General features: G+C 39.1%; 1 long non-coding RNA gene across 1 annotated transcript in view; it reads left to right on the top strand.

Moving 5' to 3' along the window:
• Positions 1–10859: 10859 nt before the first annotated feature.
• Positions 10860–27434, top strand: part of LOC143694498 (uncharacterized) — a 55250-nt gene continuing 38675 nt past the window's right edge. Inside the window, exon 1 of the long non-coding RNA XR_013183001.1 lies at positions 10860–11058. This is a non-coding gene — a long non-coding RNA (uncharacterized LOC143694498). The remainder of the gene's footprint in view (positions 11059–27434) is intronic.

Raw genomic sequence — 27434 nt, 5'->3', positions numbered from 1 at the left:
TCTCACTATGATCTGTGCCTTTAATGGAGAAGAAAAGAGTGAAAAGTTTCCATAGATTTTTATGATGATCACTGTCACTTTATTTGAACAGTTCACACTCATGTTTACAGTTATAGCATCTTTTCAGTACTAAGACAAAACCTTCAATTTCCCCCTCAGGGTTATTAATCACTAGGAAGCACATAAACAGAACTCTCCAATCTCACTTGTTACTGGTTTTATGCAGAGAAGGTCACATACAATTTTTGTTCACCTAATGATATGTGAAAGTTAAAGTAGCTGTGCTTTTACATTTGTAATTGCTGCAGAAACTCTGTTTTGAAAATCTGATGTTGTAAGACATAAACCAGTAAGAATGGAATAATACCCATATGGGTTTTTTCACCTAATCCATTATGTGAGTAAACACACACACATATATATAACATTTAAAAATACTTCATATTGCTGGTAGCATTTTTGGCATTTTTTAATAAAAAAGTATTAGCATACTCTAAATGTAGTCATTTCAAGACACATTTCTCTTGATAAAATTACTTGAACTAGCAAATAAAGAACAAAAATCTGGACTAAATACGTTCTTATGCTTAAGGGCATGTACCCTTCAAAACTTTTGCAGGATCCAAGTGGCTTGGGTGTGACTATTAGAAGTGACTCAGATGTTGAATGATCTGTACGTTTGGACTTCCAGGAAGAGTTAATGTACTACCCAAAGATACATGCAATTTTAATATTTCCTTTATCACAGAGATGTAACTCCTTTCATTGTATTAACATGCCAGTAAGACAGCATCCAGCTGGGATGCAAAATAATCTTTTCTTCTCTTTATTTCCAAGATTGGAATTAATCCCTGCATTAGATACTGACAGAATTTATTTTGGGGATTAAATTTGCTCAAAGTCTTTGTTCATAGGAAATGCAGCTTGTGATACAGAGATGACACTAAGCATTATCATAAGCTAATAAAAAGAGATAATAAGGACCAAATCAGTAGAAACAAATTTCAAAAGGTAAAATTCCCTCTGCCTGCAAATTTTCTTTTTTTCTCCCCTTTGCCCTTGCACCCTTCCTGCTCTAGTTTTAGATTCCAACTAATTTCTCCACCATATTATTTTAAGTAGTAGATGAAAACCTGATAACTCCCCTTTGCTGAGGCAGAAGAACTAATTGCTTTTTGTTCACTATCTTGGCTGATGGGTGAGAAACTAAAACCCAATTCATCCAGTAATTGCTACGTTCATGAAAAACACCATCAAAGCCTTGATGCATTTTACTTTTGTGTCTTGGGAAGGCTCATGTCTAATTCTTTTGCTGATATAGCTCATAATATAGTCCTCTGACTCTTCCATTTGCTCTTGCAATTACAAGGGTTCTTATTCCATTGTGCATATTCCTCTGAACTAAGATTAGCTTAACTGAACTTCCTTTGAAAACCTGGCTACCCATCAAATGCATCAGGCCTAATGCATTCTGCAGCCACGCAAAATCAATGAACAGCACAATTTTCTGCTTCCTGCAATGATCAATAGGATTCACATAATGGGTGGAAAATTTTTAATCATGACAGCCCAGCATCTAGCTGGCATAAATCTTCCCTGCATTATAACCTCTCCATTTCCCACCAGTACAAATTTGCAGGTATTGAATAATATTTATGTAGCAGATTCATTATGAAAAGCAATACAATTAGAACTTCACACTTCAGTGATGATAGGTTGAGATCCCAGAGGCCCATTTCCTAGACAATGTACTGGCTTTCACATTCCAAATGCAAAATCCTTTTTTCTCCTCAAACTATGACTTTTGCTGAAACTATACTTCCCTGGATGAAATCTGACATGGCTCAGGAAAATGTTAATTCAGGTTGACCATCTCTAAGAATAAGTACATTTGAATGAGAAAATAATCTGCCACCAAAGAAGCAGTTCCTGTCTCTGTCATAATTTGCTTTTCCTCCTCTGTCCTGGCTCAACTTAGGGAGCTGCAAAAATCACTTGCTCTGAAAAGCCATGAGGGAAGAGGAAAATCAGCTGGTACTGTCCTCACTGGCAGTGCGACCTGAGGCACACGTGATTTTTACAGGCTACAGGTCGGCTACCACAGGTACAGAAATAAAGGGAAAGGAGCTAACTCTCCTCTGTTTTTTTAATAACAGTCTACAAATAAATACATAACTGCAATGTTAAGGGTTCTGGAAAAATTGTCTCTAAGTCACATGCGTTTTTCTAATGTACGGTTTTCTCAGGAAAAGTACAAAGGAAACTTTATCAAAAACCAAAGAAAACTTAGGTGCCTAGAAAAAGTTTCTTAATTTTAAATGTCAGGACCACCCCTATGTTAGGGTATGCCAGTGCCTTTTACTGCTCTTTGAGTCTACAGATCTCAGGCTTTGCTCTGAAAAACAGAGGAGCATCTGTGGCACAAAGGCTTAAAAGGTCAAACAGCAGCTGAACTCTTCTGCAAGTCCCTCTGAGACATAACCCACCCTTCTGCCTGGTTCTGCACCCCTGGGTCCTGCTGCCAAACCAGAGCCAGCAAATCACCTCTCACACAATACAGTTAGATAAATCTTTACAGTCATGTTCAAGGAATGGATTTCATTTTCATCATCTGCCATTATGTTATAATCACAGCCCTATACATGGTTTAGTGCCAAGCTATTTTTTTTGTCCTTGCCAGAGTGTTATAAGAATATCTTTATGACTCCTTATGCTCAGTGAATCAGAATGATGATTCCTTTTGATCTTAGCTCAGAGCAGGTTTCACTGGGTACAAACAGAAGTGCCCGCCAAATGTGAACTGCTCAAAACTTACACTGGTAAATAATATTCAAAGGAGTCAAAACATTGTGTCACTGCTCAACTCTGACATTTGCTTCTGTCATAAAAATGAGAAATTGGCATGAGACAGCACAGTTTTAGACCATTCTTATAACAATCACAAAAATACAACTGAGAAAAGCAAAGAGTATGTGATAAGCACTACATTATCACAGTATCACAACTGGAAATGGGTACATATTTGCAGAGGTTTAGAAGGAAAGATTCTCTCCTTCTCCCTAATTTTTGCAAGATTTTTCTGAAGGACAAAGTATTAACTTGCAGCTTACAGTGAAGACACATGAATATAATTACTCAATATAGACACAGGATTATAAAGTCAGTCCACCAAATATCTACAGATAGCAAAAGGCTTTTTTAATATTAATATGGAGGGAAAAAGAGAGGCAGAAACTCAGTGAATGTTTGGCAATGTGTTCTGCTGTTACTTCTAAATTCTCATGTGTAATTTGGAATGAGAAATCAAAAGCCTCAGGCCCTCTTTAAGCAGAAATTTGAATTAAAACAGTACAACCTCAAAGTGTCTCCTGTAAGTGGATGCACTTCTTGGCCAACAGTCTGTATTTGAAACTGGCACTGTTCTCTTCAGCATTGCCCTCTGTTGGGATATGGCATGGGAAGTAGAACCTGCCTGAGCCATGTGTGAACTGGGAACAGAGGAAGGCTACATGGCACAGGAGTCCACATCAAATGAAACCTGCAGTTGAAAGCAAATTTAACAACGGAGTGTTGGATTTCTGCACTCTGTATTGACTATTGTCAGTAGATATCATTTATACTGTGGCTTATATATATGGTATTTAGTCACTCTTCCATTATCTGTTTTTCTCCAAAAGCTCTTTTCTGCATGTCAGGCTAACTTTTAGCATGAAAAATGAAATATCCACAGTACTAACCAAAAGAAATACATCTGACTGCCAATGCAAAGATTCTCCTGACCACTCCCTGCAGACATTCAGACTAGTCTACCAGTCAGGCATTTTCTGATGTCATTAAATGACTGCCTCTTCTTGATCTTAAACTTGACAAATTAATGACTCTAGACAGGCCCAAGATGATAAAATCTACACATCTGTTGACAGTGACAAAAATTTTCTATAATATTAACTAATAAGGTACACAAGAAATGGGCAAGTTAAGCACCATTTAAATTAAAGGTGTTAAGTTCTGCCTGTTGTCAATTTTGATACATAGACATAGCTCCAAGTAATGATAGCACTTAGAAATGTCCCTTGTAACAATGTCCAATTTTAGCTTCAATCCTGTTATTATTTAGCTGACTACATTATTCATGTGTGCATGAACACTCACAAATACACACAGACATACAGTAGTTCAGTAGTAGTAGGGCTACAAACACACTAAACACAATATATGTCTGTCTTCTTCCTGTTTAATTTGATGTATAAGCTTTGCAAGGCACTAATTTCCTCTTAACATTAAGAAAAAACTAATTGCAATGTTATTTTTAAAAAGGGCAAGATTAATATGCTAAAATACATTGCTAGCATCATTTCTTCTCTCCACACTCCAAGTAATCAAAATGTTTCACCCTCCTTTATGTTCCACATTAATTGAGGCTCCATCAGAGCTGGAAAGCTACAGTGCTACAGTCTAGACAATATAAAACACCACCCAGAAATGACAGTGCCTGCTGGAAAGGCTTTCTGTTCTGCTAGTCCTTTTTGTCATTATAACTAATTATGTAGGACCAAATAAGCCTGCAATATTAGCTCAGCACTCTGGGGTTCCTAGAAATGGATGCTCCCTGTGATGCTGTGGATATTAGAAAATGCAGTTTCACAGTTTTGTTGTCAGCAGGGTCAGGTGGTCTATTAAATACTGTCAAGGAGGAGAAAGGACAGGAAAAGAAGAGCAAGTTTTGGTGATACAGCTTGGCTCTCACTGGCACTTTCTACTGCTCTTTCATTTTTATTATATTTTATTCCTAGGTAATGGTATATGAACAGAAAGAAATTTCAGTCTACAACCAGCTAGCTCAGTGAGATATTTACAGCCAGTCTCAATATGCTGGGGACAGAGGGAAGTTTTTTCAGGGAGGAGAAAATTTCCAGTGAATGCTATTCTATAGTAACCTCAAAAAAATAGTAGTTAAAAAAAAAGTATCTTTAGGGGGAAAAAAAAGAAAATGAAACCTTTTATATTTCTATTTTTCAGATTTCAGTGTCTTTGAATCCAAATTCAATTGTTTTTCAGGAATTCTAATATTTTTTAAAATACCAGGTTGTTTTCCAGAAACCTTATTTTCTTTATTGAAAATGTTTTTTGAAGGAAAACTCATTCTTGTCAATAACACAAAAACATATGAGACTATGCTGAGTACTGAGAAACATATAATGGCTTTCTCTTTCTTGGATGTTTTGCCTTTGATAGAAGCTAACCTGCACTTTTAGTAGTTTGCTGGAAAATAATGGGGTTTTGTGCTATTGGTATTGCCAGGAGTGCTGTGTTGTTAGTGGTGATACTTTCTATGAAATGTTAAAAACTATGTTTGTTCATATTAAGGATAAGGTTCATTAATAATCTGCAAAAAACCACATTCTCCTGATAGCACATCTAAGGTAACAGCAACTGTACTGGGTGTTAAATCCCCACATTTCCTTGATTAGAGTGTTGCCAGTTGCCCAGATTTGTTTCCCTGTAGATGAAGCTGGGCTTTCACTGGCTTCATGAATTCCTGAAAAGGCAGAAGCTATGAAACAGGTCCACAGCTACATCCAAGTTCCATTTAGCTGGGCTTCCACTGGCTTCATGAACTCCTGCAAAGTGAGAAGCTATGAAACAGGTCCACAGCTACATCCAAGTTCCATTTAGCTGGGCTTCCACTGGCTTCATGAACTCCTGCAAAGTGAGAAGCTATGAAACAGGTCCACAGCTACATCCAAGTTCCATTTAGTGCAAAATGCAAAGATATTTGCATCTGTAAAACCACATCTGTGTGCTGTATGACTTACTAGCAGTAGAGACTCTGGGCACCTGTGGAGAGGAAGAGATGGTTGCTGCCATGAGTGAGAAATCCTCTAAATCTGCAGAGATCATCTGAAATCATCTAACCCTGGAGACAGGGTGGGTCATACTCTGTGTGACCAGTGGTACACACTGGTTCAGGGTATTTTGAATCAAGCAGGCAAACAAACCTGCTCCACCTTGAAGAATATGTGCACCACACTTCTGACAAGAATATGGCAACGTGTCTCCATTGCTCCTTTCACTACAGATTTGTGGAGAACTACCATTTATTCAATTTCAGTCTGGTTTTGTCCCTCTGGGACTTAGATCCACACACATCTTCTCCCTTGTAAATCCTCACGCATCTTCTCCCTTGTAAATCTGCAAGGCCACCAAGCTGTGTTCTCCTTGCTGAGCACACCCTTTCCCTGGCACCTGCCTTGGCTCCAGACAAGCCACTCATCCCTGTTTCCAGGAATGCCAGAAATGCTGAAAGGAGCCCTGTTCATGTGTCTTGCCTGACCACTGGAATAAACAAGCCGAGGCACAGCCTGGCAAGCACAGGCAGGAGATGATTGTTCAGCTCTGGTTTTTTACATTTTCATACACTAGGAAAGCATCTATAAATAGCCTTTGAGAAACATAAACGTTTTAGTATAATGGGATTCATGTTTAATATGGGCAATGACTTCCCTTCCCTTAGGATTGCAATTAAAATGTTTAGACAAAATTAAACAGCTTCTTGGGAAGATACAATGATGCAGAGCACAATATTTAAACAAGCTCCCAGTGCCTGACAGAAAATGGCTCTTTGCAATCAAGCTCCAAAAGGGGAGACAACATAGCTGTTTATTATTGCTCCATATGCTGATGAAATATGGGTACTGGAGCACCAGTATCACAGAAGCTTATAGAAAAGAGGGATTTCTAGAGAAAAATGGCATTATTTGTTCCTGAAAAACAAATTGGTAGTTGTCTGAGGCAAGTTTGGGACATGTTCTCATTATTAACTAGCATCATGTGATTAGTCAACTCCAGCTTTGGCAAGATAGATTTTCACATACAGAGCAGTTTGATAGAAGTTGCTGCCTGCCTGTTATTTGAACAAAAAAAAAAAACAAAAACAAAAGAAAAAAAAAAGACAACAAAAAAAACCCCAATCCCACAAGGTTTTAATCACAGCATTTTCTATCCTTGTAAGATCCTTGGCTCTGTCTGTAAAGCTCTTGTGCAGAGCTCAAGCAGGGAGAATAGATAATTGTGCAATGCTTTTATGAAGCTCCAGTTAATCCAGGAGCTAATCAGGGATTGTTTAGCCCTTGGCACAGACTGGGATAATCTCTGTGCAGCTCTCACCTGTGCCCTTTTCCAATCCTGGACAACAATTTGTTACAGCATATCAAAATTGAGGTAATATTTTAGGAGGACAACTTGGGAGTTTTTTCCTCTTTGCTACGCCTGCATTTAGGAAGGTTGGGAAAGGTTGTTACAACATGGATTTCTTCAGAACCCTTTTATTCCATATTATGGTGACTAAGAGCAAGCATAAAGCCTCCAATTCCATCAGATATTCAAGAAAAAAATTGATCTATGTTGGACCATCTTAAAAGGGTAAGTTCAGAGCTTCCAAGTCTGATCTGGAAGTATTTGCAACATAGTCACAAAAGATATCCACTATTTAACTTTTACCATTTAGTTACTTTAAGGCTTGCTATTCTGGTCACTCTAAACTACAGTTTTACTTTTCTGCTAGAAGGATTAAATCTTTCACATTTCCTTAAAATTATTTGGCCTAGGTGGGTGAGAATATATATGATTGCTGAGAACATGATCATGCTAAGGATTTAACTTTCAGAGAAATTCTGAATTTTATCTATACTTCTGCCAAGACCTAATGAGAAGAGGAAACAGACACAGCAATGAGAGAGATCTCTGGTTAACCAGAGCTTTTTAATCTAAGCACCACATTGAAAAACCATAGTCTTTGTATTGCAAATAAAGGATTTCAGGACCTGTTGACTTCTCTTAGCATTGCCATGATGTCAAAGTCTATACTACCCTGGACATACATACTGAACACCCAAGTTAAATCTGTGATTCTATAATGCTTTTCTGTTTCCACTTCCTTTGCTAATTTTGATTTCACTCATTTCATGCTGTGTGTGCAACCTGTCATTATGTATCTGTGGTTTCTGTCATTACATATCCTTCTTTAATTAGTGCCTATGGCCATGGTGAGATACATTCCCAGTGCCAGCTTCTGTCTGACTGCCATGTGCATTGACCTTGTTGACCTCACCTACATTTCCTTTCTGGCTCTTAAATGCCAGAACCCTCATAACAGGCTGGAGCCTTGGAAGTACAGAGACATCTGTTTGCACAATTTGAGCTGTCTTGGTTCTGCCCTGCCACCCAAGTTCTCAATCTGGCACATCCAACCTCTCCATGGTCTGCCACTAAATCCTCAAAAGGGCAGCACTTTGAACTGAGATATTATGGAGACACTTTCTGTTATAAGCCTTAGCTAAATTTCTTGTTTGAACTGGCCTTTAAAATACTTGCTGGAATATAGCACAACTTAATAATTACTAAAAACCCCCCAAAACCTGCACAAAGATTTAACTACCCAAGTTCTATGGCTTTTAAGTGACTCAAGAAATCCTAGAAACCTTCCTAGTACATAAAAATGAAAATTTCACCATATCCATGTAGGTAAAAGGCAGGAAAAAATTATTAAAACTAACATGACAAGAAATCACTAACTAAAAGTACTGAAGAATCATTAAAAATTAAAACCTCCATTTTGAAATAAGGAAATGTCTGCAGAATACATTCACTTTCTCTAGTATTTTAGGCTTTGTCCACATACACAATGAATGTTTCTTCCTCAGTATTTTCCTGAAAATATTTAAAAACTTCATAGTCCAGACAAGCATTTAAAAAATTCTGATAACAAATGCAGATTGTATCACAAATACTCTTGTAAACTCAATAATGAAACGCCTTGTATTTTCCATTAATAAATGCAATGAATTTTGAGGACAGAAACTATTAAAACTCTATATATGCTCTCACTTTCAAACAAAGTATTTAAAACATTACACAATTTCAATTATTCTCCAGTCCTCACTGAAAGCATTGTGCATGCATAATAGCCACAACCTAAACTGTGGTTTACAAAATCAAGTCACACAAGCAAAGGAAGCCTGCAGCTTGCTTGTAACACAATGCAGGTTGTCAATGGGTACCCAACTTGTGCAGCTCTGCTGAATACCCCTGAAGTTCTGCAGCCATCCAAGTTTTATGGGCTGAGATTGAGGGATTCTGAAACCAAGATGTGGGTAGGAGGAACAGAGGTAAATTTATGAGCAGAATCATTCTGAGCTGTGGCTGTAACCTGCCTGACCTGAACAGCAATATGAATTTTATTGGAATTACACAAGCACAGGAGCAGACATGCTGCCAGTCCCTTCCAGAGTGATCTCTGACACGAACACACCCTGACACATCAATCCCAGGCTGTTTGGTGAGGTACAAAGTAAATACAGCTGTCACTGGAAAGACAGCATTTTCTTGTGCTACTAGCAATTCTCTCTGGAAATTCTTCATGTAAACCTAGTGGTAAGAATCTGCTATTTAGTAAACTCCAAAACATGCTATGAAAACAACAGCCTGTTTTATGATAAAAAATAAAAACCTCAAAATGCAAAACTGTGAGGAAATCTCCAGAAAGAAGAACTTTATTTTCCATTTTTTTATGATGCTTTAACAAGTTCTTCCACAAGTCCTTATGAAGTGACAGTAATGATTTTGCAAAGCTATTGCAAGACAGGTTGGATATGTCCCTGTTTAATGATGTTACTCCGGAAATCATTTGAGTTATAAACGTCTATACTGTATATATAATTTCACTTATTTTAAAACGTAATGTATGTTAAATAAGACATATAAGCTAAATATGCTAAATAGTCTAACAAGGAATTTGCATGCATGTAAAATTAAATGTATTACTGCAGTGTAATTTTTAATTTTACAAGCAGTGTCTACAAAAAAGAGTGACATCTATTGACAAGTTCCATGTTACTGTAGAGACAGCATCTGTCTGGGCATCTATACTGATCTAATAAGGCACATTAGTCTTTTACAGTATACACTCTTCAACAAAAACTAGACATTTCTACTTTTAGACAGCTTGGATCCTTTATAAACACAGAACAATGTGTTACTAAAATCTGAACCAAAAAAGTCACATACTGTAAAGACAATTTTTCCATATTGCAGGAAATTTTCCTATATTACTTTCAGAGGAATGGAAGATTTGGTGAAGGTCAGGTTAAGGCTATGACTGATCACAGCATTCCAAGTCAAATTTGGGGTGGGAGTCTGCTATCATTGTCTGTCCAACCAGCGCATGGATTGCATTTGACTCATCACAGCATCCACCTTGTTTTCAACAGAAACAGATGGCAGAAGGGAAGAAATGAAAAGCAGGGCACAATGAAAGTAAGGTGGTTTTCCAAAAGGAGCAAACTGTCAAAAGTATTAATATTTCCTAACTTTGCCTCTCCAAATTAGCTGCTGTGTTTGGCTGCTATAGGCACAGTGTGCAAGCAGGAGCCCAAGAGAAGGTGACAGTGTGGTCCCCAAGAGCCCAGAGGTGCCACAGTCCTGTAGGAGAACGGAATGGAGGCACAAAATGCCTTGACCAAGACGTGTGCAGTGCTGTGTCAGTGCTGGCAAGGAGCTGTGTTAGAACATTCCTCACAAACTGGGGGTTACACACCTCACTGTGCCAGGGCCAGAGCACTCAGTGTTTGGGAGACACCTCACAGGGATGTGTAATGCCACTTAATTCCTGTCAAACCTACACCTATGATGTTAAAATAACAAGGGCTTCAGAAAGGACTACTGTTAAAATAACTTTTAAGAAATGCTACAAAGTTGTTACAGAAAATACTGGACTAAGTTTTGAATGAGTCATGACAGTCTGCTGAGGAACTAAAATACATTTTGTTTTCACAACAGCACCTAGATACCATCCTGATTGTTAATCACTCAGGGCACACATTTAGATGGAGAGCAATCATAGCTACATAGGGTATATTGGTGTTTTCTGAGAAAGTAGAAATACCATTTTTTTTTTCCTTCAATCATATGTTCTTCAGGAGTGACTCTCCTTCCAATAGCTTGATTTCAACAGAAATTTTCTTTGGCATGTTGGGCTCCCCCAGCCTCCCCAGAAGGAAGGTAAGTCTACCTCTTTTTGAGTCATTAAATCTTTGTTTGAAATTTTTCTAATGGCCATGCCACAGCTAAAAATTGATTAGGTTATTTACTCCTTATTTGCAAAAATTTAGGCTGCAATTGTCCTTACCCCTAAAAACTGTTGTGCTAATCTACATCCCATAACTAGATTATCTATTACCCTGAACATAGGTAAGGAACTGAAAACTATCTTCAGATGGTCAGCAAAAATATCTCTTCTTGGAGAGGAATAAAGAATTAAAGATGGTGAAACTCTGTGGCCTTGCTTCAGCAAACAGCAGCAGTGGTGGAACCAATCTATTCCTGTAGCCATGAATCATTTCAAAATTCAAACTGCTTTTGCTAGGTAAGAGCAAAGAAAGAATTCTGATTCTAGGGAAAGGTCTGAGCTGAGAGTCAGGAGTCTCTTCTGCTTCCTCCACACTTGTCCAGAGTCAAACTCTGACACAAGGTACAGTCTGAACCTGTCCCAGCCTCCATATGCAGAAGGAATGAAATAACGCAGATAAAATGTAACATGGGTCATAAACACAGTCCTCTCATAAAATTTTAACAAGTGCAGAATTATACCACCAGAGGAGACTGAAAATAAAAAATTAAACTATGTAACAATGTAGGAGAGACAACAGACTATAGGGGGAAAAAGCCCCAAACCCCTGAAACTGTACTACATAAAAAAGTTTGACATATGTGCATATTTTGCTTCCAGAAGTCAGAGGTGTTAAAAATCAGACAGAAGAACCCTTCCAATATCTGAATGTTATGACATTTAATTATTATTTCTTAAAGGCAGAAATTATTTCATTTTATTGTTAAAGCATTACTAGTGCTGTTAACTCAATGCATAAACATTGGTCTGCTTGCACTAGCATAGCAATCTTATGCAAAAAAGCTTTGATGTCTCAGTGATTGCACTTAATATTACATCTACTCAACTGCAAAGGCAGCCTGCCCAGAGCTTTCTTAGCTGTCTGCATTCAGAGAATATTTTGGGCCAAACTGAGTAATGCAGATTTAGAAGACTGGAATTTTAGTTCACAAAAAAAATGCTTGAAGTGACAAAACAAACTAAGTGCAATTTTCAGGCAAGTGGTGACCATGTGCTTTCTTCACGTTCTTCAGAGAGAAGTGTCTGGCTTTTAAAATCAGCCTGAATTTATTATTTGGGCATTACTCTGACCACTGCATTTCCCCATCACACCTGAAGGTGATAACCTGACCGGCCCTTTCTTACAGCTGATGAACTTCAAGCAGTGCTTCACTTCTTAAGGTTTTCTCTAGCACAAATAAAAATTGGGAAGATTAATATACTTTACATAGGAGCAGGGGGATGTAGATGAGAAAGCCATCACTGAAATATGCAGGAAGAACATGCTTGCTTATTTTATTGTTTCCTGAGGGTTGTTCCTCTCCTCCCTTCCACTCCATCAGTTCATAAATTATGTTTGTGCTTCCTTACACCCATTGAATACCAAACCTCCCACCACCTTCCCTCTTATGAAGATCATGAGTTAGAGGAGCAATAATAGCCACATTCTTAGGCTACAATAGCAACATTTAGAGGTATTTGTCTTATCCCTTTTCTGACAGATCCATTACCAGTTCATTAGCCTTTAGTGGGTAGAGACACTCAGTAAACAAATGAAAGTAACTCCATTTAAGAGCTAGAGAGCTAAATTCAGCTCTCCTGCTCAGCCTGCTAATTACACGGAGTGTTGCGAGTGCACACAGAAACAGAGCCATCCTTTGCTGCGATTTTACAACATCTCATCTTAGAATTCCTGAAGGCCAAGACACACAATTAGCTTCCTTTGTCAGTGGCTACAAAGATGCGAAATGGAAAACTAGTCCAGCAGCATTTGTGCTACTCCATCTTGCTGTAGTCCAGAAAATACAGAGAGAATATGTATTCTAAATTCAAAAGATAATTATCTTCCCCTCTCTTCCCTTGTTGAGGTGACAGACTGCTCCAAGTACTACAAAAGCACAGTAGTTGAAAGGCCAATCTTTTCTTAATTTTAAGCTTAAAAACATTTTAAAAATACTTAAATGAAGAGTGGCACAGGAAAGCCCAGTGTTGATATGCATGACACAAGTTATTATGGAATTAAATAGCCCAGTATAAAAGCCACCATATCAGGATACAGCATTACTTGTCCTTCTCTACATGCTTTTGTCTACCCTACATTCAGGCTTTACAGAAACCAGGGACCCAATCATCTTCTAATACTTGGACAGTAACCTCCTAAAGATAATTACATTAAATTAATTTAAGTTCATCAACACAATGGGACTTGACCTTGGCTAGAATAGGGGTAAAAATGACCTTTATGTTTTCCACCTAGTGCACAAGTCAGGAGAAACACAATTTCTATAGTAGAAATCCAATGCCAAGCCCTTATTGCTAATAGTAATATACTTTTTTTTTTTTTTAAGTAGTTTTCTTATCAGTACTAAGTTTCTGTGCCACATTGGGGCAGTAAGCAGGATACTTCTCAAAGTTTTAACAAGGATGCAGGTTCACAGCCTGTTTCCTCCTAAGAAGGCATTGAGAGTAAGGTAGTTACAATCCAGAGCTAATCTAAGCCTGACTCAAAATTAAATAAATAGTAAGAAATTGCAATCACTTTTTGAACTTAAGTGTTTTTACTTGGGGTGAAATTGGAGGCAAAAATGATGATTCAACATGAGGAACCTTCGGTTTTCACTTCTTTCAGAAGACTGAATAACATCCTTGGTGCAGATGCTGGCTGCACTTTGACAAAGTATGATGTAAATGTCAGAGAGGCACATTTTGGGAAGATATGTTATTGCAAGGTCCTGTTGTAAAGATGCTTTTAAGAAGCTGTTGTCTCTTTTCCTAATTGATCACAGGAAGTGCATCTCTTGGAGAAGCAGTGAGAGCTGGGATCAATGACAGGCTAGTTTAATGCAGCTCTTAACAACAACCTGCAGAGATTAGGAGGCTGTCAGAAAGATAACACCAGAGATTTATAGATTGTTTTCTGAAGCCATTCTCGGCTCTCATGGGTGCTCTGTTATGTTTCTCTGTGCTTGGATATGTAATATGTACTCCCACATACAGATTACAGATCCAAGCTGTAGTTCTCATTTCTGGAGAAAACAGCCTTGCACCTTTCTGTGCTGCTTGACTCCAAGGCCCTGGGAGAGCAGGAAAACACGTGTCTGGAAGCCAAGGCAGTTAAGTAGCTGGAATGGCTCGGGGAAATCTGAGTTATAGCTGCAGTTTCCTCTGTCACTTGAGTAGGGCATAATGGGCCTCATTCAGCTCCTGTAACACCACTGAATCGATGGGGCAGCATTATCAACAAATGAGCCCCCTGGGTGCTGAGGCTGGGCTCAGGTGCTGCGGTGTTTGGGTTTGAAGGTCCAGCTCCTGAAAGACACTTGAGCCCTCAGGGAAGGGCTCCACTCCATCAGGGCAAGGAGAGTGTCTCTTTTCTCACATCCATAGCCTGGGAAGAAGTCAGACTGAAGTGCATCAAGCAAAAGGGGAAATAAAAGGTGCTTGGGTAACACAAGAAGGGAGCAGCACTATTGATTTTGATGGAATTAGGCTGCCCTGAACTAGCTGAGGATATGCTCCCCTTCCCACCGACAGAATAGAGCAATGGCTGCATTGCTCTGCCTTTCCCAGCCCCTTTGACTTCTATATAGCAGCCTTTCAGAGACCTTTATATATTTATGGAATTTGCCTATTGCAGCTTTAAAGACATGGCATGTTCTACCTAATTTGAGCAAGACAGGACTATTTGTTGTAATTATTCCTGAAGATCATTTCACTTATCAGTAGCCAGAAGAGTGGAAAGTAAAAATGAATTACTTGAACAGTCACTATTTGAACAAAGGGCACGATGGTGCAGGCAGAGGAGAAATTCTGGATGTGCAGGGAAAGGTTACTCCCTCAACAGCATATAAATCATAAAGATAAAACCAGTTAACCACTCCTTTATGGAATATTAGGAAGATTTTCCTGTGACTTTTGGTTTGTTTTATCATTGTAAATCAGGAGTAGAGAGACCTTAAAGACAGAACTATAATGTATTGGGCAGTCTCAGCCCACAGATTAATCTACACTTTTCCAGCTCCTCAGAGGACCTGCCATCATTTTCATAAATAGATGACAAGGACAAAGATGGACAAAGCTAATTAATTTTGTTTCTCATGAGCTGAGTGCAGTGCACAAGGTGATGACTTAAAACCTCAGGAGCTAAAGATATATAGCAGCTAAAGTAGGCTGATGTGATTTCTTAAAAACCTGAGGAAATGCCACCAACTTCTACATGAAATTTGGATTCTCTTTCAATTAGAGAGTGCAGGAAAATATACTTGAGCATTATTTTTCTTTTTTATAAAAATTTAAATCAGAAGTGTAAAGCTAAGTTGGGGCACCACACCAAAGTGCATCTTTAGTGAAACTAGCACTGAAAAGCAACTGGAAGAAAGAGGCCAGTAATACTCCTAACTTACAGTAAATAAGGAACTTCATTATGGACTAAATGCACAAGACAGTTGTTTCCTTGTCCTGACAACTGGATTCATTTTAAGGCATGCACCTTTACAGGCAGCATTTTGACCTGAGACATTAACACTACAAAGTACTGAAGGATCTAGATCCATGAAGCTAGCTATAGCTTAAAATACAAATTGTGTGTACCATAATGCACTTTAGAGAAAATTTAGTGGTTGCTGGGAAGATGGTCATCCCTCCAGCATCCTCCAGCTCCAAGGGCTGAGCTGTTACCACCCAGTATGGAAAATCCCTTTGGTCAGCTGTCCCAGCTGTGTGTGTATCTTGTGCAGCCTCCTCAGTGGCCAGCAGGGGGGAAAGCAGGAAAGGCTTTGACTCTGCAAACCTTGCACAGCAATAACCAAAACATCCCTGTGTTACCCACTCTATTCCCTGCACAAATCCAAATCACAGCCCCATGGCAGCTACTGCAGAGAAAAGGAGCTCAGACCAAAACCAGCATGGTGCACAACCACACAAAGATGTCCAAACACAGAAATGTCTAACAGATGTTCAATACAAGTCCTTCACAGCTTGGGCACTAGCTGAAAACAACTAGGAGATCAGATGCTACAATAGCAGATATAAAACTAAGAGTACAAATGCATTAGGTAACATCAAACATTGGGCAGATGCCCACTTCTTTCAGTCTGGTAAGAGGGTGGAATAGAATATGGAACACAGCAATTACAAAGAAACCCTAAACCCCCAACCAAACAAAACCAGCAAAACAAAAAACCAAAGCCAAACAAAAAAAAACACAACAACAAAAAAAAAACCAAAAAACTAAGCCTGTTTCCTGGGCATAAAGAGTTGCATTTAAAAAGATGGGAGTACTCAGTTTAGCTGAATATGAACCATTAGGTCTTGGATAAAATCCATAAGGCAGACAGATCTGGAACAGGTGGGTTTTTTTCTCTCAGCCTTATCGAAAGTAAAGACCAGGAAAGACTTCTCTAAAGCAGCTGGAGAAACGCAGTGAAGAAAGTCTATATCTGCACCATATTCATATGAATTTTGTGTGAAAGAATTCTCCAAGGCTAGATAAAAAAGGAATTGTGATTGTGAGAGCATCTGCCCAGGAAGAGGCCCTTCAGAACTGAGTTAAAGCAGCAAGAAATACTGTGTTTGAAATTTAAGTGGGGAATTTCAATATTAAATACAATTTTAGTTGAAGACTATAAGATCGTTATAAATGTTACAGAGGATGGAGAATGCATGAGATCAAATGATCAAATCATGCACAAGAAGTTCAAAGACTGCTTTTTACAGTGAATTTGAATTAACAACAATATTGAGGGGTTGTTAAGGCTCATTGTATGCAATAAAAGAAATATATAGACCTGCATAAACCAAAGGAGTTCATGTTAATTCCACATGACTTACAGAAGTAAAAAGACCAAAGAAAGACGCACTTCTAATGCATTAGTTTATTGAAGCCTCTTCCCAAGTGAATACTATCAACCAGAAGCTTGATCACAGCCATCAAGCAGGTTTCCCCTGGCCTGTGAGGTGTGTCAGTGATGACTCTCCCTCCCCCAGTGTTCATAGCCCAGTGTAAGAGTACTCCTGTGAAAGTACCTCCCTAAGGCTGGACCCTCCCACCAAAGCAGGCTGCAGAGGCAGGCCTATATTCCATCACAACATGAAAACAGAAAGCTACTGTTGTTTTCCTTTAAGTTTGTGTGACTCAGCTGGGCTGTTTGGAGTAAGAAGTGCTTATAACAGGCAGCTCAGGTGCCACTGCAGAACAAGAAATATATTTGGCCATTTGATGGCAGTGTTAAATTGTGCATTGCAGCATCTTTCTTAGGTTCAGGTTTTGTTGTTAGGACCATACCCATCTCCTGCACCTCTCCTTCTAGGGCTTTGGATTCATAGCTCAAACTGCCTTTTTTAATATATAGATGTCACGAAAGAAAAAACCCTAAAGGCAAAAAACCTGTGAAGATTAGGCACAGTGTGGATTAATTTATCTGCAAGAATGTGTTAGAAATATTGCTACTTAATATTTGAAGATCTCTTGATGTTTTGGATGACTTGAAGTCCCTACTACAACATTCTGGATCATTCTATCAAATAAAAAACCAACACCAAAGTAATTTGTAGTCAGAGAAGTCCTTATAAGAAACCCTAGCAATATAAAAGGAAGCTTTTTTTCTCCACATCTCCAACATTACACATATTAACCTGTAGGGATAAGTCTAGAAAGACAAGGAAGATTTGCATTTCACTCTTGTGCAGCTCCAAGATACCAACATCCAGGACTCAGGACCAGTTGCTATCTCTGAACACATCATGGCACATGAAATATCATTCATTCCCTTCTAGACAGTCTCTAACTACATTTACAGCTCTAACTCCTGTCAGCACATCATTCACTCGAGGCCATTATTAAATAGCATGTTCCAATTTTTGTTTGGTTGGTTTACATACAGCCTACAACATCTAAGAGAGAAGTTATCACATTCACTTTGATCTCACTCTGCATGAGAGCTTTTCCCAGCATGCAGGTGAATGCAGAAGGGACAAGTTTTTCCCATGCTTTTCTTCAGTCATAACTGATCCAAGCAACAAAAATTATCCTACAAGCATCCTGAAGGTTAGAGGGGACTCACTTTGTGAAACTTCCTCCAACATTCTCACTTGTCTTTAGCTAAGTGGCATTAAATCCATTGGTTCTTATCTACAGAAACCAGGAATAGCAAACATAGGCCTCTCTGACTTTTCAGTCTGGACAACGAATGCAATGAACAAGAGCCAAAGAATGCAAAGGTATCTCTGAAGCACAGAGTTTTGAATTGACTGATTTCTGTCTGGGGCTGGTTGACCTTGGCTGGCTGCCAGACCCCCCTCCAGCCTATCTCTCACTCCTCCTTCCCCAGGAACAACAGGATTAACAAAAGCTCATGAGAGTAACAGTGAGTTTGGCTATTAGCTACCATCAGGGGTAAACACATTCAATTTGAAGAAAATTAGTTTCACTTATTGACAATTAAGATAGAGTTGGACAGCAGAAAAATGAAACAGAAGATATACAACACTTCCCCCCATTCCTGTCTTTCCAAGCTCCATTCCACTCCCTCATTTCCATCTCCTCTCCCTCCCCAAGTGGTGCAGTGGTTTGGGATGAGAATAAGAACACAGCAGTACCTCTCTGCAGCCGCTTGCTCTTCATTTTCTCTTGCTTTGGTTGGGCTTCTCTCTGTGGGACACAGCTCCCTGCTGTGTTACAGAGCCCTCCACAGCCTGTGAAGAAAGAAAAGAAAGGGAGGAAACCTGTATTACAGATTCTTCTCAAGCCTTAGTCATCACAGTACTTTTTAAAATTATTATTATTTTAATTTTTTTAGCATCCCCCTCTCACATTAGAGCTCAAGGCTTTTTACCCCATTTTAAACAGGTCCCAGCACCCCCTCACAACCAGATTTCTACCCCAGAAACCCACCAGAGATGCAGCACAGGCACCAGCCAGAGCTGGGGCTCCAAAAACTACTGTGCACCCAGAAACCTCTGAAATAACCCAGGCCAGGGTTAGCAGTGATTGCACTCACCTGCTGATAATTAGAGCCCTCATTAAAGGACAGCTACAAAGCACAGGTGGTGTGATTTTTTTCATTTTAAACTCTCTTTGAAGGAGGAAAAGACCTGAAAGGTCCTAGTTCAGCTATCCCTGGCTGCACAGTGCTAATTTGTTAGTGAGGAGAAGCTGGCTTTCTAACTCAGTGTACCTCATGTTCTTTATTGTCTTAAGCAACACTTCATTGTCCACTAACATGAAACATGGGAAGGAGCAGTATAATAATCAGTTTTCTCATTTTGAGTTTTTGCTGAAATAAACCTCTGAATCTATCATGTTTCTGAATATCACTTGAGTATTTGTTGCTTCCTGCTGTCCACCTTAAGTGACCTACAAAATCCAGCTGGAATCTTTCTAGTTTATAAGCTGCCTTCAGTTTTAGAGCTTCCTCTTTTTCCTGGAGCATCAAATATAACCAGACAGGACACTGACCTCAAGCAGTTGTGATGAACATGGGAAGACACTGCAATCATATTAGCAGCCCTAAATTATTCAGAACACTTTCTGGTAAAATGGTGCTGCAGGACAAGGAAAGCACAGAACAATTCCCAGCAGATTAGAATTTTTTCCCTGTTGCTGTCTGTAATTATTTCTATCGGATCAGTTATTTGCTATGCAAGCTTACCTTCAAAAGCATGTTTGTTTAAAAGAGAAAGAGGAAGAAATCCTTTGTAGGGCCTGCACATGATTAAATGGCTCTAACAAAGCATAATGAATAATAATGACAAAGACCTGTCAATTGGAATTTTAAGTGTTTTGGCTCATGAATTGGAAGAGCCAATGATATCAAGATGACTGCATGTAGCAAATAAGTGGGTATTTGCCAGTGAATATTACAGATGAGTGTTCCTAGTTTGCATATTTCTGCAAATAACATTTCTCCTGTCATTTTACTGTAATCACAGTACAGGGGAAAACAGATGGAACTATTGCCTTCATCAATATATTCTTATATTTGAGAGCAGATCTCTGAGAGCTTGTACAACCCAAGAGAATGATTGGGGTTTCTTGGCTTATCTTTTTTAAAAGGGACCTTGGTCAAAAGTAGCCAGACAGACGTACAGCGAGTCCCAGCACTGCTACAAGAAGGGTGACTCAAGGAAGGGCTAGCTGGGTTTCTTTGAGTGATGGATGGTGATTTTTGTCATGTTCTGTTCTCAAAGCTCTATGCAGGTAGGCAAATATTTGCATAAAAGTGCACAGAATAAAACACTTTTTAATTTCCCCATTGTATTATTATCAGTTATCTCATAGCCAGGATTTGATATAAGGTGTGCGTTAAGATAATGACTTCTTTAAACTACTCCATGGTAAACACTGCTTTCTGGAAACATCTTTTTGCATGAAAACTTTGTTTCCTTCCAGAAAGGAAGGAACTGGGGGGGAACTGATTTTTTTTTTAATCTCTATTTTATTTTTCTATATGCAGTTGCCTTAGGTAATACAGCCCTCCTAAATATGTGGTTTAATTTTTCTCATTTCACTGACAGAGACAGGGCAATATAGGTGAAATGAATTTGAGAAGGAGCTTTCCAAGGTGTGCTTCTACCTTTCATCACTATCACCTTCAAAATTAAACAAAATATGAAGTTATACAAATATTTAGATATTCTACTATAGCAGTCAGGAGCTGAGGAAAGGACAATAAATGTCATAAAACCTTAGTTTTCCATCCAGTTTTCCTTGACAAATCCTTTTCTTTCATACAGCCTCTGTTGAGGAAGGCCCATGGAGAGGAATGGCCAGGCATCTATCACTTTATCACTCTGACAACATTCGTTAACAATGTCACCTTTCCTTTAAACCCAGAGTTTGCTCTAAGAAATCTATTTTTTTAACAATATACTGTGTGGCCAAGGCAATTTTTAACATCTATTACTCTTGTGTATTGTGTTTGAAATTGATAGTGCTGAATGTGTTACATTTCTACTATCAGATACTCATTGTGGGAGATAGAAATGCTGTGAAGGCCACTAACATCTCATTGAAGAGGAAGAACAGAAATCTGATGGCTTTCCATTGAGGGACAGCTGCTCAAAGGGAGGTTAAGTAAGCACAATATGTTGGATACAGCTTTTTCCCCACTGGAGAAATGTGTACCAAAGCACTTCAGAGCTCTCCATCAGATCAGTGTTCTGGTGTCAGTGCTGTAAACAATTTCAATAGGATGCTGGCTGGGAGAAGTGGAGAGAAAACAGAAAAGAAAAGGAGAAAAACAAAAGGTGTGGGTGTTTTAAGGAAAGTGACATTTTTTTTTTCACAATAATGAACAAGCATACATATTCCTTTTGAATACAAATATTTAGCTCTGTATAGACAGATTTCCATCAATAACAAAGAGCAGTGAAGCAACCAAATAGGTGCCAAGATTCTGCCCTGTATTTTAATAAATTGCAGCAAATTCCCTGAATTTAAGCAATAATCCTGTACTGACTTAGTTTATTTTCTGGTGTGGAAAATCAGCCCTACTTCAGCATGTACATCAGTTGTCACAGGAGCCAAATCTATCAGACAGTCAAGGTGGATCTGCCTAGCTCTCTATCTGAAAGCGAGCTGCCCAGAGCAGCCTGAAGTCATTGCCTCCACAGCCTGGTGTCATTAACAAAGAACTAGGGCTCCTCTCTCTGTAATCAGGGCACACTTGGCTGCCTGAGGACACACTGTCCTCCTGTGACTCCCTCATCTCCTGCCCCAGCCCAAAGCCTTTGGCAGGACCCCCCTGTGCTGAACTGCTCTGCACAGAAACAGCCATCTCCCGTTGTCCCAGTCATTCCCTTTTCACAGGGAAAACCTGCAGACTGAGAACTAACCAAGTGGGAACACCCTTCACACAGCCTGATTAATGTTTCTACAGGCTTCTTAGGAGATAAGTACTATTTTATTAAATTCTCACTCTACTAATATCAGAAGATTTTCTAAGTTAAGCACTGGTCTATGCAGCTGAGTATATTTTCTACACACCTCCGAATTTTCTTCTTTTCCAAAATTTTTTTTTCGATTCTTAGACTTTTTTAATGAGAAAATTTTTTAAGACAGAAAAAGGGAGGGAAAAAAAGACTAAACCTCCTGAAATATCACCTTAAATACCAGTTTAACTCCATATTCTACCTTTGGGTTTCAGGTCCCTCAGTATATAATGAGGTACCACTATGTTATATATCATGCAAACCTATGAGACAGGAAAAATAAAAATAGTACTCGAGTGTTGATTTTCATTTTCTCTTATCAACAGCTTTGTTCCAAGGTAAAAGTAAATGCCTTCTGAAATCTTGCTACTTGATTCTTTTTTCCATTTGTGTTTCTAAGATATAAATAAAGCAACTGAAAATAGATCTGAAATGCATACACACTCTGAGAATGAGTGGTGATGAGCATCCTGTGGTACAAAGTGAAATCTTGTTTCTTCTGAGTTGATAGGGTGTCACAGACTTCCCCTGGATCACAGAGTGCAATGGATCTTTTCTTAAGACAGCTCTGACAGCTTCATGTAACTGAACTAATTCCAAGTGATGTTGATTTAATTCATTGAGATGAGAGTCTGATAACTGCCTTCAGTCTCCTGTAGAAAACAACGTGCATTCCTGCTGCTCTACACAAATGCTAACAACAACATGTTGGAACACAAGCTCAACAAATCATTTCAGCATTTACTTTAGCCTGCCCCACTGCAGCAAAACACTTAAGCACATGCCTAAAGGTATAGACATGCTCAAGTGCCTTTCTGATTAATGATGAACTGGAGCCCAAGTGTCTAATTTCAAGGCTAACATTGTGTCTTATTGCTAGATTGGAAGAATTACTCATTCTGGAAGTATCCAGGGAGATTAACATCACATTTTACTTCCCTTTCTCCATGAATGCTGCTGGTACACAGTGCATGAGCTGAGCCCATGGGCTGGAGGAGCTCTGAAATAATGACACACAGTCAGACTTGCCAGCGAGTGATGCCCTGAGTTCTTCAACAAGCAATCAGGATGACTCCCTCCCCCAAAATGAAGTTTTACAAACTGTTACTTCGTCATTTGAATTAATGAATCCCAAAAATCAGTTTTCAGGAAATGGTGGGGAGGAAATTGTTAAAGTGCTTTAACATCCTGTCAAAATGTCACCTATATGCAAGAACAGCACGTGTTCATTTTAAAAAGAGAGAAATGCAGAAAAACACATGACAATCAGATCTGAGCTGAGGAAAAAACCCAACGAAACAACCCACCCAGGGAAAAAACCAAAAACCAACCAACAAACCAAATAAAAAAACAAACCCCAAAATGACAAGGGAATAAAATGAAGGATAAGAGCATTGTCTTTACTGTAAACCCTCATTTCAGTCTCCAGACAGTGAAAACAGCAAGGTCAATGTCTCAGTTTAAAGAATGCAGCCCCCCCATTGCCAAGGTACCAGAGACAATGTCAGACTTAATTGACAGATTACTGTCTAATCAATGATTTCTCTGATTAGTGACCCACTGACAATACAACCAAATCAATGTGTTTATTCCAGGCATTGGACCTGATGCTCTAAAAGAGTGAAAACCAGGAAAAAATTACAACATTAAGTAACCTGAATCCCCTGCATACCAATTACACCTGTCATTCAGCTTGCTTATTTACAGGGTTTGAAAGGTTTAGTTGACAACAGAAGGGCTAATAAACAGAATCCAAGTCATGTTTAATTATATCAGTTTTATTATCTTAATTAATCAGTCCACTGCTCTGCACTCTAATATCATAATGTTGTCTTTTTTTATAACAGGCTACAAAAGATTTCTTTATTTCTCTTTACTTATTTTTTGGCCCACATCTATTGTGGCATTCTTTTTGTTGAATTCACACTCATAGACATTAGGCTAGTGTATTAAATCTTTGAAAACTGCTGTTTAGCTGGAGAACAAAAACACCCTGAAAGCTGAATGGAATACCAAAAAGACAAGAGAGTCTGTACTCTAATTAATTTTAGATGAAAAGAGAAAATTAGAAAAGACAATAAGGGATTTAAAGCCCAGAGGTATCTGGACAGGAACTTGGAAAAGACAGTGTAACTGTGCTACTGATGATAAAAGTCCATATACCAGTGCTTGATTACAACCAGAGATTATATGAAAAAAAAAAAAAATTATGACTTAATCTATGCCAAGAGTAGATAGATAATGCAATATCCTCCTGATAGCTGAGATGAATGTGCAAGGGGGAAACTGGATAATACTGATTTCAATTTTAATTCACGTTTCAAATGCAAACTGTTTTAATTATGTCTAATTGAAATTATTTATTGCCTTAAGTAGTGAGGAAAAAGACCTGAACAGAAATTCAACTTCTTAATCTTTGTGCCACACGTTGTTCCTGTTCTCCATTTGTTTGTTGTGTTGAATGAGAAATGGGAGACATGTCTGTGTCATGCCTTTGCATTTTTAGCTTTTTGAGCTGAGTTGAATCATGATGTAAAGTGAGGATATAGTTTCCATAGGGGAGACCCAATGATGTGAAAAGGTGAACCATTTAAAGATTCACTGACAGCTTTCTTTAAAATAAACACAGCTGAAGTTCCAAAGCTAGCATAGGTACGAAGCCTGAAAATACCTCAAAAAAAAAATCAAAACATATTCTGTAAATAAAGTTTCCTTTTTTTAACTGATAAAACTTCATTTTGGAGTGGATTATTTTTGTGGCTGAAGGAAGTTCTGTTGCCACCAACCAAGGATTCTTCTTATATTTCATAATTTCATCCCTGAAGACGGGACTGATGGATCCACCATCGCAGAGCAGTGAACTGGCTACAGACCTGCCCCAGTTACCAGCGTCTTCTCATTTCTCTGGGCAAACAAAACTCTGCATTTTTGTGACAGCCTCAATGGGCAGATAGAGTTGGATACTGTGGGTAAGGAAGCCTCTGGGTCAGTGGCTTGGGCTGGCTGAGATCATGGCTACAGCACGAAGACAGGCAAACAAAATCCCTGTTTCCCCTTGCCCTGGAGGAGTCTTTGTGCAATTGTGCAGTTGCAGAGCTTTTGGGGAATGCAGAAATTCTTCCAGAGTACTCAGTACTCTGAAGTCACAGAAGGAACCTCTGGAGGTCAACTGGGCCAACCATCAGCTCAAAGCTGGGCCTCATAAGATTACTGCTGTGAGTGGCAAATAATCACTTTACTGAACAGCTCTCTCAGCCTCTGGCTGCCCATTGCCGCAGCATCAAGGCTTTGTGTCTAAGCCAAGGGGTGCTGCAGCTCCAAAAGAGCATTCCCAGTTCTCCAAAGGCAAGCATATCTGCCCTCCCCTAACATACCCTGGCTGGCTTGAGGAAGGTGACAGCCAGGCCTCCAGGGCTTGGAGGGATTTTTTCCTGGTCTTCAAAGGGAAAAGTTGGCTAAATATATTGAGAATTTAACTTTATTCTATTTGCCTCTGTGCTGTATATCTGCCTATAAAGCAAAAAATATGGATTATTTCTGTAAAAATATCCATTGACTTTAGTATTGATAAATTTGCTGATTGAAGTGTGCTTCAGGAGAGGTACTAAAAATATATTGAAACTCCATTGAAATATGTAGCTTTTCTGTGCATTTTTAATTTTCCTTAAGAGGCATAATTCCTTGTTCAATTGATTCTAAAAAAAATTAACAAGGAATTATTTTCTAGTACAATCTCTAAGACTTTTTAAAGGAACGGAGGTGAAAAAGCAGTTGTGGTAGTTTTTGTACATGGTACACAATTGACCTGAGGGAAAGCAGCCTGCCAGGAACCTCTCATGAGGACTAACTATCCATAGAAATTCCCATGTTTGAGTTGATGCTTGCAGACAAGCAAAGGCTGATGTCAAAGTTCTGAAGGCCAAATTAAGACAAAGTTTTTCTTGGTTTCTTTGAAGAGCAAAGCATTTTGGACTATCTTTCAGTTCCTGTAACTCAAGTCTCCTTGACAGCCCATTATTTGTTTAGTCATTATGTTCTCTTGATTCCTTCTGACAAAGTTATCAAACACCCCACTGGGATCACAGCCAAAAAAGCATTCACCTTTATACAAAGGGCCAAATCCTGATAAAGAGTGCACAGCTGGAGTAAAAGCACTGTTTGGTCAGAAAATAGAGCTAAATGGAGATTTCTGCTGCACCTTGTCACTGCTGGTGCAAATCCAAGCTGTGGAAACTACAGGATATAGGGAGAAATAAAATATACAGCTCAGCAGTGCAGGTTTCTCCCCACACTGACACTCCGGCACAAATAGCCACAGTAGAGCTTAGATTCATTATACAGAGGTGTACTTTTATTTTCCTTTTATTGGCTTTCTATTGTCTATTCCTCCATCCATAAGGAAGGTGGTGTTTCATTTTTATCTTGTTCACAGCTGCAATGGGAACAATTAATCCTTGTTCAACAGCAGATGCAGTATAGTCAGTCATAGCACCTTTTTTAATGCTTTCAACTCGTTACTTTTTGATACGCTTATTGCTTTTAATTTTATTGTAATTGTTGCTGAATTTTTCACAGTTTTTTATTTTAATGATCTAGGGTATTTTTCTTTTTTGCATGTCCAGAGTGCTGAGTTCCCAGCCACCCTTCATTCTGCACTATATTCAGAGCTGATGTATCAAAATAGATATCACCAGTGTGCATTCTCTTATCAATCTCTGAAGAACTCAGAGTGACTCCTGGAGACAAATGTGGTGACCTTTTCTATCCATCCCACATCTAGAATTAATGATTATAAGTGCCATGCCATTCCACTGGTGTCAACAATGGGTACATGAACACATTAAGTACTACCCTAAACACAGCATAACTTTTGCAGTGAGTCCATCTTATTTTAGGCAGAAACAATCTTCTGCAGTCTCATCCCGTGGCCACTGGAGCTGACGGGTGCTGGCTAGCCGCTCCCGGAGTGACCGCTGGAGACCATGAATCCCGCCACTCCTAGGTCCTCTGAGAGAACCCCTGGGTAGTGGCTCTGTCTGTGGCATGGTGACACAAGGACTGTGAAGCACTGAGGCGAAGGAAGGAAGGAGTGGAGACATGTATGGATGCCAAGGTGCTTTATTGACCCAGGATAGGCCAGTAACGGTGTCAGGGAAAAACCCTTAGGGAGGCACTGATAAAGGGGAGGGTGTAATGGGAGGAGACACGAGGGACAAATGAATGAAGCCCAGGGGGGGAGCCAGGGACACAACTGAGCCAATAGGAATGGCCCAGGGGAGGGAAAAGGCTCAGGGGACAAATCATGTTAGGTAAGGGAAGATTGACATAGAAATTTCTAGAA

The sequence above is a fragment of the Agelaius phoeniceus genome, chromosome 7 (genome assembly GCF_051311805.1).
Source record: "Agelaius phoeniceus isolate bAgePho1 chromosome 7, bAgePho1.hap1, whole genome shotgun sequence".
Classification (NCBI taxonomy): Eukaryota; Metazoa; Chordata; class Aves; order Passeriformes; family Icteridae; genus Agelaius; species Agelaius phoeniceus.
This window is presented reverse-complemented; position numbering and strand designations above follow the sequence as displayed.